The following is an 18,150-nucleotide window of genomic DNA, read 5'->3' on the forward strand; positions in this document are numbered from 1 at the left end:
AGCACCTTCTCTGTGCCTGGGAAGCAGAAGTGTTCACATTGCTTCGCAAGAATCGCTTTTGTGCAGAAAACACTAACACTTGTTCAGAAGGAAAGAAAGCACAGAGCCCCAGATTCTATGTTGTCCTGGAGAGCTTGCAGAGCACTGGGGAAAGGCAGGCAGAGAATTCCCTGATAGCACCTTCTCTGTGCCTGTTCACATTGCTTCGCAAGAATCGCTTTTGTGCAGAAAACAGTAACACTTGTTCAGAACGAAAGAAAGCACAGAGCCCCAGATTCTATGTTGTCCTGGAGAGCTTGCAGAGCACTGGGGAAAGGCAGGCAGAGAATTCCCTGATAGCACCTTCTCTGTGCCTGGGAAGCAGAAGTGTTCACATTGCTTCGCAGAATCGCTTTTGTGCAGAAAACAGTAACAGTTGTTCAGAACGAAAGAAAGCACAGAGCCCCAGATTCTATGTTGTCCTGGAGAGCTTGCAGAGCACTGGGGAAAGGCAGGCAGAGAATTCCCTGATAGCACCTTCTCTGTGCCTGTTCACATTGCTTCGCAGAATCGCTTTTGTGCAGAAAACAGTAACACTTGTTCAGAAGGAAAGAAAGCACAGAGCCCCAGATTTTATGTTGTCCTGGAGAGCTTGCAGAGCACTGGGGAAAGGCAGGCAGAGAATTCCTTGCTAGCACCTTCTCTGTGCCTGGGAAGCAGAAGTGTTCACATTGCTTCGCAAGAATCGCTTTTGTGCAGAAAACAGTAACACTTGTTCAGAACGAAAGAAAGCACAGAGCCCCAGATTCTATGTTGTCCTGGAGAGCTTGCAGAGCACTGGGGAAAGGCAGGCAGAGAATTCCCTGATAGCACCTTCTCTGTGCCTGTTCACATTGCTCCGCAAGAATCGCTTTTTTGCAGAAAACAGTAACACTTGTTCAGAACGAAAGAAATCACAGAGCCCCAGATTCTATGTTGTCCTGGAGAGCTTGCAGAGCACTGGGGAAAGGCAGGCAGAGAATTCCCTGATAGCACCTTCTCTGTGCCTGGGAAGCAGAAGTGTTCACATTGCTTCGCAAGAATCGCTTTTGTGCAGAAAACAGTAACACTTGTTCAGAACGAAAGAAATCACAGAGCCCCAGATTCTATGTTGTCCTGGAGAGCTTGCAGAGCACTGGGGAAAGGCAGGCAGAGAATTCCTTGCTAGCACCTTCTCTGTGCCTGTTCACATTGCTTCGCAGAATCGCTTTTGTGCAGAAAACAGTAACACTTGTTCAGAACGAAAGAAAGCACAGAGCCCCAGATTCTATGTTGTCCTGGAGAGCTTGCAGAGCACTGGGGAAAGGCAGGCAGAGAATTCCCTGATAGCACCTTCTCTGTGCCTGTTCACATTGCTTCGCAGAATCGCTTTTGTGCAGAAAACAGTAACACTTGTTCAGAAGGAAAGAAAGCACAGAGCCCCAGATTCTATGTTGTCCTGGAGAGCTTGCAGAGCACTGGGGAAAGGCAGGCAGAGAATTCCTTGCTAGCACCTTCTCTGTGCCTGGGAAGCAGAAGTGTTCACATTGCTTCGCAGAATCGCTTTTGTGCAGAAAACAGTAACACTTGTTCAGAACGAAAGAAAGCACAGAGCCCCAGATTTTATGTTGTCCTGGAGAGCTTGCAGAGAACTGGGGAAACGCAGGCAGAGAATTCCCTGATAGCACCTTCTCTGTGCCTGTTCACATTGCTTCGCAAGAATCGCTTTTGTGCAGAAAACAGTAACACTTGTTCAGAACTAAAGAAAGCACAGAGCCCCAGATTCTATGTTGTCCTGGAGAGCTTGCAGAGCACTGGGGAAAGGCAGGCAGAGAATTCCCTGCTAGCACCTTCTCTGTGCCTGGGAAGCAGAAGTGTTCACATTGCTTCGCAAGTGTCGCTTTTGTGCAGAAAACAGTAACACTTGTTCAGAAGGAAAGAAAGCACAGAGCCCCAGATTCTATGTTGTCCTGGAGAGCTTGCAGAGCACTGGGGAAAGGCAGGCAGAGAATTCCCTGATAGCACCTTCTCTGTGCCTGTTCACATTGCTTCGCAGAATCGCTTTTGTGCAGAAAACAGTAACACTTGTTCAGAAGGAAAGAAAGCACAGAGCCCCAGATTTTATGTTGTCCTGGAGAGCTTGCAGAGCACTGGGGAAAGGCAGGCAGAGATTTCCCTGCTAGCACCTTCTCTGTGCCTGGGAAGCAGAAGTGTTCACATTGCTTCGCAGAATCGCTTTTGTGCAGAAAACAGTAACAGTTGTTCAGAACGAAAGAAAGCACAGAGCACCAGATTCTATGTTGTCCTGGAGAGCTTGCAGAGCACTGGGGAAAGGCAGGCAGAGAATTCCCTGCTAGCACCTTCTCTGTGCCTGGGAAGCAGAAGTGTTCACATTGCTTCGCAAGAATCGCTTTTGTGCAGAAAACAGTAACACTTGTTCAGAAGGAAAGAAAGCACAGAGCCCCAGATTCTATGTTGTCCTGGAGAGCTTGCAGAGCACTGGGGAAAGGCAGGCAGAGAATTCCTTGCTAGCACCTTCTCTGTGCCTGTTCACATTGCTTCGCAAGAATCGCTTTTGTGCAGAAAACAGTAACACTTGTTCAGAACTAAAGAAAGCACAGAGCCCCAGATTCTATGTTGTCCTGGAGAGCTTGCAGAGCACTGGGGAAATGCAGGCAGAGAATTCCCTGCTAGCACCTTCTCTGTGCCTGGGAAGCAGAAGTGTTCACATTGCTTCGCAAGAATCGCTTTTGTGCAGAAAACACTAACACTTGTTCAGAAGGAAAGAAAGCACAGAGCCCCAGATTTTATGTTGTCCTGGAGAGCTTGCAGAGCACTGGGGAAAGGCAGGCAGAGAATTCCCTGATAGCACCTTCTCTGTGCCTGTTCACATTGCTTCGCAAGAATCGCTTTTGTGCAGAAAACAGTAACACTTGTTCAGAACGAAAGAAAGCACAGAGCCCCAGATTCTATGTTGTCCTGGAGAGCTTGCAGAGCACTGGGGAAAGGCAGGCAGAGAATTCCCTGATAGCACCTTCTCTGTGCCTGTTCACATTGCTTCGCAGAATCGCTTTTGTGCAGAAAACAGTAACACTTGTTCAGAAGGAAAGAAAGCACAGAGCCCCAGATTCTATGTTGTCCTGGAGAGCTTGCAGAGCACTGGGGAAAGGCAGGCAGAGAATTCCCTGATAGCACCTTCTCTGTGCCTGGGAAGCAGAAGTGTTCACATTGCTTCGCAAGAATCGCTTTTGTGCAGAAAACAGTAACACTTGTTCAGAACGAAAGAAAGCACAGAGCCCCAGATTCTATGTTGTCCTGGAGAGCTTGCAGAGCACTGGGGAAAGGCAGGCAGAGAATTCCCTGATAGCACCTTCTCTGTGCCCGTTCACATTGCTTCGCAGAATCGCTTTTGTGCAGAAAACAGTAACACTTGTTCAGAACGAAAGAAAGCACAGAGCCCCAGATTCTATGTTGTCCTGGAGAGCTTGCAGAGCACTGGGGAAAGGCAGGCAGAGAATTCCCTGCTAGCACCTTCTCTGTGCCTGGGAAGCAGAAGTGTTCACATTGCTTCGCAGAATCGCTTTTGTGCAGAAAACAGTAACACTTGTTCAGAAGGAAAGAAAGCACAGAGCCCCAGATTTTATGTTGTCCTGGAGAGCTTGCAGAGCACTGGGGAAAGGCAGGCAGAGAATTCCCTGATAGCACCTTCTCTGTGCCTGTTCACATTGCTTCGCAGAATCGCTTTTGTGCAGAAAACAGTAACACTTGTTCAGAAGGAAAGAAAGCACAGAGCCCCAGATTTTATGTTGTCCTGGAGAGCTTGCAGAGCACTGGGGAAAGGCAGGCAGAGAATTCCTTGCTAGCACCTTCTCTGTGCCTGGGAAGCAGAAGTGTTCACATTGCTTCGCAGAATCGCTTTTGTGCAGAAAACAGTAACACTTGTTCAGAACGAAAGAAAGCACAGAGCCCCAGATTCTATGTTGTCCTGGAGAGCTTGCAGAGCACTGGGGAAAGGCAGGCAGAGAATTCCCTGATAGCACCTTCTCTGTGCCTGTTCACATTGCTTCGCAGAATCGCTTTTGTGCAGAAAACAGTAACACTTGTTCAGAAGGAAAGAAAGCACAGAGCCCCAGATTCTATGTTGTCCTGGAGAGATTGCAGAGCACTGGGGAAAGGCAGGCAGAGAATTCCCTGATAGCACCTTCTCTGTGCCTGGGAAGCAGAAGTGTTCACATTGCTTCGCAGAATCGCTTTTGTGCAGAAAACAGTAACAGTTGTTCAGAACGAAAGAAAGCACAGAGCCCCAGATTCTATGTTGTCCTGGAGAGCTTGCAGAGCACTGGGGAAAGGCAGGCAGAGAATTCCCTGATAGCACCTTCTCTGTGCCCGTTCACATTGCTTCGCAGAATCGCTTTTGTGCAGAAAACAGTAACACTTGTTCAGAACGAAAGAAAGCACAGAGCCCCAGATTCTATGTTGTCCTGGAGAGCTTGCAGAGCACTGGGGAAAGGCAGGCAGAGAATTCCCTGATAGCACCTTCTCTGTGCCTGTTCACATTGCTTCGCAGAATCGCTTTTGTGCAGAAAACAGTAACACTTGTTCAGAAGGAAAGAAAGCACAGAGCCCCAGATTTTATGTTGTCCTGGAGAGCTTGCAGAGCACTGGGGAAAGGCAGGCAGAGAATTCCTTGCTAGCACCTTCTCTGTGCCTGGGAAGCAGAAGTGTTCACATTGCTTCGCAAGAATCGCTTTTGTGCAGAAAACAGTAACACTTGTTCAGAACGAAAGAAAGCACAGAGCCCCAGATTCTATGTTGTCCTGGAGAGCTTGCAGAGCACTGGGGAAAGGCAGGCAGAGAATTCCCTGATAGCACCTTCTCTGTGCCTGTTCACATTGCTCCGCAAGAATCGCTTTTGTGCAGAAAACAGTAACACTTGTTCAGAACTAAAGAAAGCACAGAGCCCCAGATTCTATGTTGTCCTGGAGAGCTTGCAGAGCACTGGGGAAAGGCAGGCAGAGAATTCCCTGATAGCACCTTCTCTGTGCCTGGGAAGCAGAAGTGTTCACATTGCTTCGCAAGAATCGCTTTTTTGCAGAAAACAGTAACAGTTGTTCAGAACGAAAGAAATCACAGAGCCCCAGATTCTATGTTGTCCTGGAGAGCTTGCAGAGCACTGGGGAAAGGCAGGCAGAGAATTCCCTGATAGCACCTTCTCTGTGCCTGGGAAGCAGAAGTGTTCACATTGCTTCGCAAGAATCGCTTTTGTGCAGAAAACAGTAACAGTTGTTCAGAACGAAAGAAAGCACAGAGCCCCAGATTTTATGTTGTCCTGGAGAGCTTGCAGAGCACTGGGGAAAGGCAGGCAGAGAATTCCCTGCTAGCTCCTTCTCTGTGCCTGTTCACATTGCTTCGCAGAATCGCTTTTGTGCAGAAAACACTAACACTTGTTCAGAACGAAAGAAAGCACAGAGCCCCAGATTCTATGTTGTCCTGGAGAGCTTGCAGAGCACTGGGGAAAGGCAGGCAGAGAATTCCTTGCTAGCACCTTCTCTGTGCCTGGGAAGCAGAAGTGTTCACATTGCTTCGCAAGAATCGCTTTTGTGCAGAAAACAGTAACACTTGTTCAGAACGAAAGAAAGCACAGAGCCCCAGATTCTATGTTGTCCTGGAGAGCTTGCAGAGCACTGGGGAAAGGCAGGCAGAGAATTCCCTGATAGCACCTTCTCTGTGCCTGTTCACATTGCTTCGCAGAATCGCTTTTGTGCAGAAAACAGTAACACTTGTTCAGAAGGAAAGAAAGCACAGAGCCCCAGATTCTATGTTGTCCTGGAGAGCTTGCAGAGCACTGGGGAAAGGCAGGCAGAGAATTCCTTGCTAGCACCTTCTCTGTGCCTGGGAAGCAGAAGTGTTCACATTGCTTCGCAGAATCGCTTTTGTGCAGAAAACAGTAACACTTGTTCAGAAGGAAAGAAAGCACAGAGCCCCAGATTTTATGTTGTCCTGGAGAGCTTGCAGAGCACTGGGGAAAGGCAGGCAGAGAATTCCCTGCTAGCACCTTCTCTGTGCCTGGGAAGCAGAAGTGTTCACATTGCTTCGCAGAATCGCTTTTGTGCAGAAAACAGTAACACTTGTTCAGAAGGAAAGAAAGCACAGAGCCCCAGATTCTATGTTGTCCTGGAGAGATTGCAGAGCACTGGGGAAAGGCAGGCAGAGAATTCCCTGATAGCACCTTCTCTGTGCCTGTTCACATTGCTTCGCAGAATCGCTTTTGTGCAGAAAACAGTAACACTTGTTCAGAACGAAAGAAAGCACAGAGCCCCAGATTCTATGTTGTCCTGGAGAGCTTGCAGAGCACTGGGGAAAGGCAGGCAGAGAATTCCTTGCTAGCACCTTCTCTGTGCCTGGGAAGCAGAAGTGTTCACATTGCTTCGCAGAATCGCTTTTGTGCAGAAAACAGTAACACTTGTTCAGAACGAAAGAAAGCACAGAGCCCCAGATTTTATGTTGTCCTGGAGAGCTTGCAGAGCACTGGGGAAACGCAGGCAGAGAATTCCCTGATAGCACCTTCTCTGTGCCTGTTCACATTGCTTCGCAAGAATCGCTTTTGTGCAGAAAACAGTAACACTTGTTCAGAACTAAAGAAAGCACAGAGCCCCAGATTCTATGTTGTCCTGGAGAGCTTGCAGAGCACTGGGGAAAGGCAGGCAGAGAATTCCCTGATAGCACCTTCTCTGTGCCTGTTCACATTGCTTCGCAGAATCGCTTTTGTGCAGAAAACAGTAACACTTGTTCAGAAGGAAAGAAAGCACAGAGCCCCAGATTTTATGTTGTCCTGGAGAGCTTGCAGAGCACTGGGGAAAGGCAGGCAGAGAATTCCTTGCTAGCACCTTCTCTGTGCCTGGGAAGCAGAAGTGTTCACATTGCTTCGCAGAATCGCTTTTGTGCAGAAAACAGTAACACTTGTTCAGAACGAAAGAAAGCACAGAGCCCCAGATTCTATGTTGTCCTGGAGAGCTTGCAGAGCACTGGGGAAAGGCAGGCAGAGAATTCCCTGATAGCACCTTCTCTGTGCCTGTTCACATTGCTTCGCAGAATCGCTTTTGTGCAGAAAACAGTAACACTTGTTCAGAAGGAAAGAAAGCACAGAGCCCCAGATTCTATGTTGTCCTGGAGAGCTTGCAGAGCACTGGGGAAAGGCAGGCAGAGAATTCCCTGCTAGCACCTTCTCTGTGCCTGGGAAGCAGAAGTGTTCACATTGCTTCGCAGAATCGCTTTTGTGCAGAAAACAGTAACAGTTGTTCAGAACGAAAGAAAGCACAGAGCCCCAGATTCTATGTTGTCCTGGAGAGCTTGCAGAGCACTGGGGAAAGGCAGGCAGAGAATTCCCTGATAGCACCTTCTCTGTGCCTGTTCACATTGCTTCGCAGAATCGCTTTTGTGCAGAAAACAGTAACACTTGTTCAGAAGGAAAGAAAGCACAGAGCCCCAGATTTTATGTTGTCCTGGAGAGCTTGCAGAGCACTGGGGAAAGGCAGGCAGAGAATTCCTTGCTAGCACCTTCTCTGTGCCTGGGAAGCAGAAGTGTTCACATTGCTTCGCAAGAATCGCTTTTGTGCAGAAAACAGTAACACTTGTTCAGAACGAAAGAAAGCACAGAGCCCCAGATTCTATGTTGTCCTGGAGAGCTTGCAGAGCACTGGGGAAAGGCAGGCAGAGAATTCCCTGATAGCACCTTCTCTGTGCCTGTTCACATTGCTCCGCAAGAATCGCTTTTGTGCAGAAAACAGTAACACTTGTTCAGAACTAAAGAAAGCACAGAGCCCCAGATTCTATGTTGTCCTGGAGAGCTTGCAGAGCACTGGGGAAAGGCAGGCAGAGAATTCCCTGCTAGCACCTTCTCTGTGCCTGGGAAGCAGAAGTGTTCACATTGCTTCGCAAGAATCGCTTTTTTGCAGAAAACAGTAACAGTTGTTCAGAACGAAAGAAATCACAGAGCCCCAGATTCTATGTTGTCCTGGAGAGCTTGCAGAGCACTGGGGAAAGGCAGGCAGAGAATTCCCTGATAGCACCTTCTCTGTGCCTGGGAAGCAGAAGTGTTCACATTGCTTCGCAAGAATCGCTTTTGTGCAGAAAACAGTAACAGTTGTTCAGAACGAAAGAAAGCACAGAGCCCCAGATTTTATGTTGTCCTGGAGAGCTTGCAGAGCACTGGGGAAAGGCAGGCAGAGAATTCCCTGCTAGCTCCTTCTCTGTGCCTGTTCACATTGCTTCGCAGAATCGCTTTTGTGCAGAAAACACTAAAACTTGTTCAGAAGGAAAGAAAGCACAGAGCCCCAGATTCTATGTTGTCCTGGAGAGCTTGCAGAGCACTGGGGAAAGGCAGGCAGAGAATTCCTTGCTAGCACCTTCTCTGTGCCTGGGAAGCAGAAGTGTTCACATTGCTTCGCAAGAATCGCTTTTGTGCAGAAAACAGTAACACTTGTTCAGAACGAAAGAAAGCACAGAGCCCCAGATTCTATGTTGTCCTGGAGAGCTTGCAGAGCACTGGGGAAAGGCAGGCAGAGAATTCCCTGATAGCACCTTCTCTGTGCCTGTTCACATTGCTTCGCAGAATCGCTTTTGTGCAGAAAACAGTAACACTTGTTCAGAAGGAAAGAAAGCACAGAGCCCCAGATTCTATGTTGTCCTGGAGAGCTTGCAGAGCACTGGGGAAAGGCAGGCAGAGAATTCCTTGCTAGCACCTTCTCTGTGCCTGGGAAGCAGAAGTGTTCACATTGCTTCGCAGAATCGCTTTTGTGCAGAAAACAGTAACACTTGTTCAGAAGGAAAGAAAGCACAGAGCCCCAGATTTTATGTTGTCCTGGAGAGCTTGCAGAGCACTGGGGAAAGGCAGGCAGAGAATTCCCTGCTAGCACCTTCTCTGTGCCTGGGAAGCAGAAGTGTTCACATTGCTTCGCAGAATCGCTTTTGTGCAGAAAACAGTAACACTTGTTCAGAAGGAAAGAAAGCACAGAGCCCCAGATTCTATGTTGTCCTGGAGAGATTGCAGAGCACTGGGGAAAGGCAGGCAGAGAATTCCCTGATAGCACTTTCTCTGTGCCTGTTCACATTGCTTCGCAGAATCGCTTTTGTGCAGAAAACAATAACACTTGTTCAGAACGAAAGAAAGCACAGAGCCCCAGATTCTATGTTGTCCTGGAGAGCTTGCAGAGCACTGGGGAAAGGCAGGCAGAGAATTCCTTGCTAGCACCTTCTCTGTGCCTGGGAAGCAGAAGTGTTCACATTGCTTCGCAGAATCGCTTTTGTGCAGAAAACAGTAACACTTGTTCAGAACGAAAGAAAGCACAGAGCCCCAGATTTTATGTTGTCCTGGAGAGCTTGCAGAGCACTGGGGAAACGCAGGCAGAGAATTCCCTGATAGCACCTTCTCTGTGCCTGTTCACATTGCTTCGCAAGAATCGCTTTTGTGCAGAAAACAGTAACACTTGTTCAGAACTAAAGAAAGCACAGAGCCCCAGATTCTATGTTGTCCTGGAGAGCTTGCAGAGCACTGGGGAAAGGCAGGCAGAGAATTCCCTGCTAGCACCTTCTCTGTGCCTGGGAAGCAGAAGTGTTCACATTGCTTCGCAAGTGTCGCTTTTGTGCAGAAAACAGTAACACTTGTTCAGAAGGAAAGAAAGCACAGAGCCCCAGATTTTATGTTGTCCTGGAGAGCTTGCAGAGCACTGGGGAAAGGCAGGCAGAGAATTCCCTGATAGCACCTTCTCTGTGCCTGTTCACATTGCTTCGCAGAATCGCTTTTGTGCAGAAAACAGTAACACTTGTTCAGAAGGAAAGAAAGCACAGAGCCCCAGATTTTATGTTGTCCTGGAGAGCTTGCAGAGCACTGGGGAAAGGCAGGCAGAGAATTCCTTGCTAGCACCTTCTCTGTGCCTGGGAAGCAGAAGTGTTCACATTGCTTCGCAGAATCGCTTTTGTGCAGAAAACAGTAACACTTGTTCAGAAGGAAAGAAAGCACAGAGCCCCAGATTTTATGTTGTCCTGGAGAGCTTGCAGAGCACTGGGGAAAGGCAGGCAGAGAATTCCCTGCTAGCACCTTCTCTGTGCCTGGGAAGCAGAAGTGTTCACATTGCTTCGCAGAATCGCTTTTGTGCAGAAAACAGTAACACTTGTTCAGAAGGAAAGAAAGCACAGAGCCACAGATTCTATGTTGTCCTGGAGAGCTTGCAGAGCACTGGGGAAAGGCAGGCAGAGAATTCCCTGATAGCACCTTCTCTGTGCCTGTTCACATTGCTTCGCAGAATCGCTTTTGTGCAGAAAACAGTAACACTTGTTCAGAACTAAAGAAAGCACAGAGCCCCAGATTCTATGTTGTCCTGGAGAGCTTGCAGAGCACTGGGGAAATGCAGGCAGAGAATTCCCTGCTAGCACCTTCTCTGTGCCTGGGAAGCAGAAGTGTTCACATTGCTTCGCAAGAATCGCTTTTGTGCAGAAAACACTAACACTTGTTCAGAAGGAAAGAAAGCACAGAGCCCCAGATTCTATGTTGTCCTGGAGAGCTTGCAGAGCACTGGGGAAAGGCAGGCAGAGAATTCCTTGCTAGCACCTTCTCTGTGCCTGGGAAGCAGAAGTGTTCACATTGCTTCGCAGAATCGCTTTTGTGCAGAAAACAGTAACACTTGTTCAGAAGGAAAGAAAGCACAGAGCCCCAGATTTTATGTTGTCCTGGAGAGCTTGCAGAGCACTGGGGAAAGGCAGGCAGAGAATTCCCTGCTAGCACCTTCTCTGTGCCTGGGAAGCAGAAGTGTTCACATTGCTTCGCAGAATCGCTTTTGTGCAGAAAACAGTAACACTTGTTCAGAAGGAAAGAAAGCACAGAGCCCCAGATTCTATGTTGTCCTGGAGAGATTGCAGAGCACTGGGGAAACGCAGGCAGAGAATTCCCTGATAGCACCTTCTCTGTGCCTGTTCACATTGCTTCGCAGAATCGCTTTTGTGCAGAAAACATTAACACTTGTTCAGAAGGAAAGAAAGCACAGAGCCCCAGATTTTATGTTGTCCTGGAGAGCTTGCAGAGCACTGGGGAAAGGCAGGCAGAGAATTCCTTGCTAGCACCTTCTCTGTGCCTGGGAAGCAGAAGTGTTCACATTGCTTCGCAGAATCGCTTTTGTGCAGAAAACAGTAACACTTGTTCAGAACGAAAGAAAGCACAGAGCCCCAGATTTTATGTTGTCCTGGAGAGCTTGCAGAGCACTGGGGAAACGCAGGCAGAGAATTCCCTGATAGCACCTTCTCTGTGCCTGTTCACATTGCTTCGCAGAATCGCTTTTGTGCAGAAAACAGTAACACTTGTTCAGAACTAAAGAAAGCACAGAGCCCCAGATTCTATGTTGTCCTGGAGAGCTTGCAGAGCACTGGGGAAAGGCAGGCAGAGAATTCCCTGCTAGCACCTTCTCTGTGCCTGGGAAGCAGAAGTGTTCACATTGCTTCGCAAGTGTCGCTTTTGTGCAGAAAACAGTAACACTTGTTCAGAAGGAAAGAAAGCACAGAGCCCCAGATTTTATGTTGTCCTGGAGAGCTTGCAGAGCACTGGGGAAAGGCAGGCAGAGAATTCCCTGATAGCACCTTCTCTGTGCCTGTTCACATTGCTTCGCAGAATCGCTTTTGTGCAGAAAACAGTAACACTTGTTCAGAAGGAAAGAAAGCACAGAGCCCCAGATTTTATGTTGTCCTGGAGAGCTTGCAGAGCACTGGGGAAAGGCAGGCAGAGAATTCCCTGCTAGCACCTTCTCTGTGCCTGGGAAGCAGAAGTGTTCACATTGCTTCGCAGAATCGCTTTTGTGCAGAAAACAGTAACAGTTGTTCAGAACGAAAGAAAGCACAGAGCCCCAGATTCTATGTTGTCCTGGAGAGCTTGCAGAGCACTGGGGAAAGGCAGGCAGAGAATTCCCTGCTAGCACCTTCTCTGTGCCTGGGAAGCAGAAGTGTTCACATTGCTTCTCAGAATCGCTTTTGTGCAGAAAACAGTAACACTTGTTCAGAAGGAAAGAAAGCACAGAGCCCCAGATTCTATGTTGTCCTGGAGAGCTTGCAGAGCACTGGGGAAAGGCAGGCAGAGAATTCCTTGCTAGCACCTTCTCTGTGCCTGTTCACATTGCTTCGCAAGAATCGCTTTTGTGCAGAAAACAGTAACACTTGTTCAGAACTAAAGAAAGCACAGAGCCCCAGATTCTATGTTGTCCTGGAGAGCTTGCAGAGCACTGGGGAAATGCAGGCAGAGAATTCCCTGCTAGCACCTTCTCTGTGCCTGGGAAGCAGAAGTGTTCACATTGCTTCGCAAGAATCGCTTTTGTGCAGAAAACACTAACACTTGTTCAGAAGGAAAGAAAGCACAGAGCCCCAGATTCTATGTTGTCCTGGAGAGCTTGCAGAGCACTGGGGAAAGGCAGGCAGAGAATTCCCTGATAGCACCTTCTCTGTGCCTGTTCACATTGCTTCGCAAGAATCGCTTTTGTGCAGAAAACAGTAACACTTGTTCAGAAGGAAAGAAAGCACAGAGCCCCAGATTCTATGTTGTCCTGGAGAGCTTGCAGAGCACTGGGGAAAGGCAGGCAGAGAATTCCCTGATAGCACCTTCTCTGTGCCTGTTCACATTGCTTCGCAGAATCGCTTTTGTGCAGAAAACAGTAACACTTGTTCAGAAGGAAAGAAAGCACAGAGCCCCAGATTCTATGTTGTCCTGGAGAGCTTGCAGAGCACTGGGGAAAGGCAGGCAGAGAATTCCCTGCTAGCACCTTCTCTGTGCCTGGGAAGCAGAAGTGTTCACATTGCTTCGCAGAATCGCTTTTGTGCAGAAAACAGTAACAGTTGTTCAGAACGAAAGAAAGCACAGAGCCCCAGATTCTATGTTGTCCTGGAGAGCTTGCAGAGCACTGGGGAAAGGCAGGCAGAGAATTCCCTGATAGCACCTTCTCTGTGCCTGTTCACATTGCTTCGCAGAATCGCTTTTGTGCAGAAAACAGTAACACTTGTTCAGAAGGAAAGAAAGCACAGAGCCCCAGATTTTATGTTGTCCTGGAGAGCTTGCAGAGCACTGGGGAAAGGCAGGCAGAGAATTCCTTGCTAGCACCTTCTCTGTGCCTGGGAAGCAGAAGTGTTCACATTGCTTCGCAAGAATCGCTTTTGTGCAGAAAACAGTAACACTTGTTCAGAACGAAAGAAAGCACAGAGCCCCAGATTCTATGTTGTCCTGGAGAGCTTGCAGAGCACTGGGGAAAGGCAGGCAGAGAATTCCCTGATAGCACCTTCTCTGTGCCTGTTCACATTGCTCCGCAAGAATCGCTTTTGTGCAGAAAACAGTAACACTTGTTCAGAACTAAAGAAAGCACAGAGCCCCAGATTCTATGTTGTCCTGGAGAGCTTGCAGAGCACTGGGGAAAGGCAGGCAGAGAATTCCCTGCTAGCACCTTCTCTGTGCCTGGGAAGCAGAAGTGTTCACATTGCTTCGCAAGAATCGCTTTTTTGCAGAAAACAGTAACAGTTGTTCAGAACGAAAGAAATCACAGAGCCCCAGATTCTATGTTGTCCTGGAGAGCTTGCAGAGCACTGGGGAAAGGCAGGCAGAGAATTCCCTGATAGCACCTTCTCTGTGCCTGGGAAGCAGAAGTGTTCACATTGCTTCGCAAGAATCGCTTTTGTGCAGAAAACAGTAACAGTTGTTCAGAACGAAAGAAAGCACAGAGCCCCAGATTTTATGTTGTCCTGGAGAGCTTGCAGAGCACTGGGGAAAGGCAGGCAGAGAATTCCCTGCTAGCTCCTTCTCTGTGCCTGTTCACATTGCTTCGCAGAATCGCTTTTGTGCAGAAAACACTAAAACTTGTTCAGAAGGAAAGAAAGCACAGAGCCCCAGATTCTATGTTGTCCTGGAGAGCTTGCAGAGCACTGGGGAAAGGCAGGCAGAGAATTCCTTGCTAGCACCTTCTCTGTGCCTGGGAAGCAGAAGTGTTCACATTGCTTCGCAAGAATCGCTTTTGTGCAGAAAACAGTAACACTTGTTCAGAACGAAAGAAAGCACAGAGCCCCAGATTCTATGTTGTCCTGGAGAGCTTGCAGAGCACTGGGGAAAGGCAGGCAGAGAATTCCCTGATAGCACCTTCTCTGTGCCTGTTCACATTGCTTCGCAGAATCGCTTTTGTGCAGAAAACAGTAACACTTGTTCAGAAGGAAAGAAAGCACAGAGCCCCAGATTCTATGTTGTCCTGGAGAGCTTGCAGAGCACTGGGGAAAGGCAGGCAGAGAATTCCTTGCTAGCACCTTCTCTGTGCCTGGGAAGCAGAAGTGTTCACATTGCTTCGCAGAATCGCTTTTGTGCAGAAAACAGTAACACTTGTTCAGAAGGAAAGAAAGCACAGAGCCCCAGATTTTATGTTGTCCTGGAGAGCTTGCAGAGCACTGGGGAAAGGCAGGCAGAGAATTCCCTGCTAGCACCTTCTCTGTGCCTGGGAAGCAGAAGTGTTCACATTGCTTCGCAGAATCGCTTTTGTGCAGAAAACAGTAACACTTGTTCAGAAGGAAAGAAAGCACAGAGCCCCAGATTCTATGTTGTCCTGGAGAGATTGCAGAGCACTGGGGAAAGGCAGGCAGAGAATTCCCTGATAGCACTTTCTCTGTGCCTGTTCACATTGCTTCGCAGAATCGCTTTTGTGCAGAAAACAATAACACTTGTTCAGAACGAAAGAAAGCACAGAGCCCCAGATTCTATGTTGTCCTGGAGAGCTTGCAGAGCACTGGGGAAAGGCAGGCAGAGAATTCCTTGCTAGCACCTTCTCTGTGCCTGGGAAGCAGAAGTGTTCACATTGCTTCGCAGAATCGCTTTTGTGCAGAAAACAGTAACACTTGTTCAGAACGAAAGAAAGCACAGAGCCCCAGATTTTATGTTGTCCTGGAGAGCTTGCAGAGCACTGGGGAAACGCAGGCAGAGAATTCCCTGATAGCACCTTCTCTGTGCCTGTTCACATTGCTTCGCAAGAATCGCTTTTGTGCAGAAAACAGTAACACTTGTTCAGAACTAAAGAAAGCACAGAGCCCCAGATTCTATGTTGTCCTGGAGAGCTTGCAGAGCACTGGGGAAAGGCAGGCAGAGAATTCCCTGCTAGCACCTTCTCTGTGCCTGGGAAGCAGAAGTGTTCACATTGCTTCGCAAGTGTCGCTTTTGTGCAGAAAACAGTAACACTTGTTCAGAAGGAAAGAAAGCACAGAGCCCCAGATTTTATGTTGTCCTGGAGAGCTTGCAGAGCACTGGGGAAAGGCAGGCAGAGAATTCCCTGATAGCACCTTCTCTGTGCCTGTTCACATTGCTTCGCAGAATCGCTTTTGTGCAGAAAACAGTAACACTTGTTCAGAAGGAAAGAAAGCACAGAGCCCCAGATTTTATGTTGTCCTGGAGAGCTTGCAGAGCACTGGGGAAAGGCAGGCAGAGAATTCCTTGCTAGCACCTTCTCTGTGCCTGGGAAGCAGAAGTGTTCACATTGCTTCGCAGAATCGCTTTTGTGCAGAAAACAGTAACACTTGTTCAGAAGGAAAGAAAGCACAGAGCCCCAGATTTTATGTTGTCCTGGAGAGCTTGCAGAGCACTGGGGAAAGGCAGGCAGAGAATTCCCTGCTAGCACCTTCTCTGTGCCTGGGAAGCAGAAGTGTTCACATTGCTTCGCAGAATCGCTTTTGTGCAGAAAACAGTAACACTTGTTCAGAAGGAAAGAAAGCACAGAGCCACAGATTCTATGTTGTCCTGGAGAGCTTGCAGAGCACTGGGGAAAGGCAGGCAGAGAATTCCCTGATAGCACCTTCTCTGTGCCTGTTCACATTGCTTCGCAGAATCGCTTTTGTGCAGAAAACAGTAACACTTGTTCAGAACTAAAGAAAGCACAGAGCCCCAGATTCTATGTTGTCCTGGAGAGCTTGCAGAGCACTGGGGAAATGCAGGCAGAGAATTCCCTGCTAGCACCTTCTCTGTGCCTGGGAAGCAGAAGTGTTCACATTGCTTCGCAAGAATCGCTTTTGTGCAGAAAACACTAACACTTGTTCAGAAGGAAAGAAAGCACAGAGCCCCAGATTCTATGTTGTCCTGGAGAGCTTGCAGAGCACTGGGGAAAGGCAGGCAGAGAATTCCTTGCTAGCACCTTCTCTGTGCCTGGGAAGCAGAAGTGTTCACATTGCTTCGCAGAATCGCTTTTGTGCAGAAAACAGTAACACTTGTTCAGAAGGAAAGAAAGCACAGAGCCCCAGATTTTATGTTGTCCTGGAGAGCTTGCAGAGCACTGGGGAAAGGCAGGCAGAGAATTCCCTGCTAGCACCTTCTCTGTGCCTGGGAAGCAGAAGTGTTCACATTGCTTCGCAGAATCGCTTTTGTGCAGAAAACAGTAACACTTGTTCAGAAGGAAAGAAAGCACAGAGCCCCAGATTCTATGTTGTCCTGGAGAGATTGCAGAGCACTGGGGAAACGCAGGCAGAGAATTCCCTGATAGCACCTTCTCTGTGCCTGTTCACATTGCTTCGCAGAATCGCTTTTGTGCAGAAAACATTAACACTTGTTCAGAAGGAAAGAAAGCACAGAGCCCCAGATTTTATGTTGTCCTGGAGAGCTTGCAGAGCACTGGGGAAAGGCAGGCAGAGAATTCCTTGCTAGCACCTTCTCTGTGCCTGGGAAGCAGAAGTGTTCACATTGCTTCGCAGAATCGCTTTTGTGCAGAAAACAGTAACACTTGTTCAGAACGAAAGAAAGCACAGAGCCCCAGATTTTATGTTGTCCTGGAGAGCTTGCAGAGCACTGGGGAAACGCAGGCAGAGAATTCCCTGATAGCACCTTCTCTGTGCCTGTTCACATTGCTTCGCAGAATCGCTTTTGTGCAGAAAACAGTAACACTTGTTCAGAACTAAAGAAAGCACAGAGCCCCAGATTCTATGTTGTCCTGGAGAGCTTGCAGAGCACTGGGGAAAGGCAGGCAGAGAATTCCCTGCTAGCACCTTCTCTGTGCCTGGGAAGCAGAAGTGTTCACATTGCTTCGCAAGTGTCGCTTTTGTGCAGAAAACAGTAACACTTGTTCAGAAGGAAAGAAAGCACAGAGCCCCAGATTTTATGTTGTCCTGGAGAGCTTGCAGAGCACTGGGGAAAGGCAGGCAGAGAATTCCCTGATAGCACCTTCTCTGTGCCTGTTCACATTGCTTCGCAGAATCGCTTTTGTGCAGAAAACAGTAACACTTGTTCAGAAGGAAAGAAAGCACAGAGCCCCAGATTTTATGTTGTCCTGGAGAGCTTGCAGAGCACTGGGGAAAGGCAGGCAGAGAATTCCCTGCTAGCACCTTCTCTGTGCCTGGGAAGCAGAAGTGTTCACATTGCTTCGCAGAATCGCTTTTGTGCAGAAAACAGTAACAGTTGTTCAGAACGAAAGAAAGCACAGAGCCCCAGATTCTATGTTGTCCTGGAGAGCTTGCAGAGCACTGGGGAAAGGCAGGCAGAGAATTCCCTGCTAGCACCTTCTCTGTGCCTGGGAAGCAGAAGTGTTCACATTGCTTCTCAGAATCGCTTTTGTGCAGAAAACAGTAACACTTGTTCAGAAGGAAAGAAAGCACAGAGCCCCAGATTCTATGTTGTCCTGGAGAGCTTGCAGAGCACTGGGGAAAGGCAGGCAGAGAATTCCTTGCTAGCACCTTCTCTGTGCCTGTTCACATTGCTTCGCAAGAATCGCTTTTGTGCAGAAAACAGTAACACTTGTTCAGAACTAAAGAAAGCACAGAGCCCCAGATTCTATGTTGTCCTGGAGAGCTTGCAGAGCACTGGGGAAATGCAGGCAGAGAATTCCCTGCTAGCACCTTCTCTGTGCCTGGGAAGCAGAAGTGTTCACATTGCTTCGCAAGAATCGCTTTTGTGCAGAAAACACTAACACTTGTTCAGAAGGAAAGAAAGCACAGAGCCCCAGATTCTATGTTGTCCTGGAGAGCTTGCAGAGCACTGGGGAAAGGCAGGCAGAGAATTCCCTGATAGCACCTTCTCTGTGCCTGTTCACATTGCTTCGCAAGAATCGCTTTTGTGCAGAAAACAGTAACACTTGTTCAGAAGGAAAGAAAGCACAGAGCCCCAGATTCTATGTTGTCCTG

Source organism: Strix aluco, chromosome 19, assembly GCF_031877795.1.
Source record: "Strix aluco isolate bStrAlu1 chromosome 19, bStrAlu1.hap1, whole genome shotgun sequence".
Classification (NCBI taxonomy): Eukaryota; Metazoa; Chordata; class Aves; order Strigiformes; family Strigidae; genus Strix; species Strix aluco.